This window comes from Dromiciops gliroides, chromosome 1 (assembly GCF_019393635.1).
Source record: "Dromiciops gliroides isolate mDroGli1 chromosome 1, mDroGli1.pri, whole genome shotgun sequence".
Taxonomy (NCBI): Eukaryota; Metazoa; Chordata; class Mammalia; order Microbiotheria; family Microbiotheriidae; genus Dromiciops; species Dromiciops gliroides.
Genome location: NC_057861.1, coordinates 142,661,666 through 142,663,813, shown reverse-complemented (window position 1 = coordinate 142,663,813; position 2,148 = coordinate 142,661,666).

The following is a 2,148-nucleotide window of genomic DNA, read 5'->3' as shown; positions in this document are numbered from 1 at the left end:
GAGTCAAGAAGACCTGAGTTCAAATCTCACCTCAGACATTTACTAGCTGTGTGACCCTGGGAAAGTCACTTAACCCCAATTGCCTTAAACATCTGGAGTCATCTCCAGTCGTCCTGATGTATATCTTGCTACCGGAATAATATGGGCTCTGAGGTTGGTGACATTGAACAGCCCTCCCTCACTTAAATCCAATTCAGTGCAAGTCATCATAGTTGTCTTTGAGAATGAAGGACAAAGACATCTACTAGCTGTGTGACCCTGGGCAAGTCACTTAACCCTCATTGCCGTGCCAAAAAAAAAAAAAGAGAATGAAGGACAAAGAACAATAATCATTATTATCACCCCCATTCTGCAGATTAAAATGTAAGCTCCTTTTGAATAGGAATTGAATAAGAATTGTTGTATTCTTTGTACTTGGACTTCCAATTCCTCCAACCATGTGTAGCTTGTAGTCACCACTTGATGGCTGCTTGTTGATTGATGGATGAGGAAATTGAGACTTAAGAAGGTGAAGTGATTTGTACAGGGTCACTCAGCTTGTAGAAATCTGAGGAAAGACCAGAACTGGGCCTTCCTGATTCTAAGACCATCATTCTATACTATTATGCTATAAGAAATGTTGAGCAGGATGCTTTCGGAAAAACCTGGAAAGACTTACGTGAACTTATTTGGAGTGAAGTAAGCAGAATCAGGAGAACATTGTACATAGTAACAACAATATTGTGCAATGATCAATGTAAACTACTTAGCTATTCTCAGCAATACAATGATCCAAGATAATTCCAAAGGATTCATGATAAAAAATGCTATCCACCTCCAAAGAAAGAACTGATGGAGTCTGAATGCAGATCAAAGCATACTTTTTTTACTTCATTTTTTTCCATGGGTTTCTTTGGTCTGTGTTTTCTCTCACAACATGACTAACATGGAAATATGTTTTGCATGACTGTACATGTATAACCTATATCAAATTGCTTGCCCTCTCAGGAGGAGAGAAGAGGGAGGAAGGGAGAGAATTTGGAACTCAAAATTTTGAAAAGTGAATATTAAAAATTGTTTTTACATGTTATTGGTAAAAAATTAAATTAAAAAGACAAACATTCTAACTCCTACACCACCTAGCTACCTATAATGCAATATATGAGAAATGCAGAATAGAGTCAGGAAACAGTGTGCTCTGATAGTCAACTCAAAGGGCCTGTGAGGTCACTTTTAACTCTAAATCTATGATCCTGTGATCCTTTGGAGAGGTTGAAGGGATGGTCTGGGTTAAGACTCCATGCCCAAGAGAAAGGCTACAGTTCTTGTGTTGCTGATTTCAAAGTCTCAGCCTAATTTGAGTCTGTAAAACACTCCTATCCTTTCATCCCAATATTATAGTCTTAGAGGCATAGCTCTTTCATCTATGACAATACCGTTATGGGCCCAGATCCAAGCCTTTGTGGATAGTTCCTGCCTCCCTGTGGGTAAAGGTTAATGCCTGAGTAAGTCTAAGTAGGAAAGGAGGAAGGTAGTGGGTGAGAGGGATCTAAAACCTTGAAGACAGCTAGGTGGCACAGGAGATAGAGTGCCAAGCCTGGAGTCAAAAAGACCTGAGTTTCAATCTGGCCTCGGACACTTACTAGTGATATGACCCTGGGCAAATCGCTTCGTCTGTTTCATTTTTTTCAACTGTAAAATATGGATATTAATAGCTCCTACCTCACAGAATGTTGTGAAACAACTTTTATATGATACACACTATGTACCAGGCACTGTGCTAAGTACTTAAAAAAAAAACCCAAATATTATCTCATTTGATCTTCACATTTTGAAGGTCAAATGCACTTAGCACAATGCATGGTACATAAAAGGTGCTTCAATGGGCAGCTGGGTGGCACAGTGGATAGAACACCCACCCTGGAGTCAGGAGTACCTGAGTTCAAATCCGGTCTCAGACATTTAACACTTACTAGCTGTGTGACCCTGGGCAAGTCACTTAACCCCAATTGCCTCACTTAAAAAAAAAAAAGGTGCTTCAGTAAATGCTTGTTTTGGGGCAGCTAGGTGGTGCAGTGGATAAAGCACCAGCCCGGGATTCAGGAGGACCTGAGTTCAAATCCAGCCTCAGACACTTGACACGTTCTAGCTGTGTGACCCTGGGCAAGT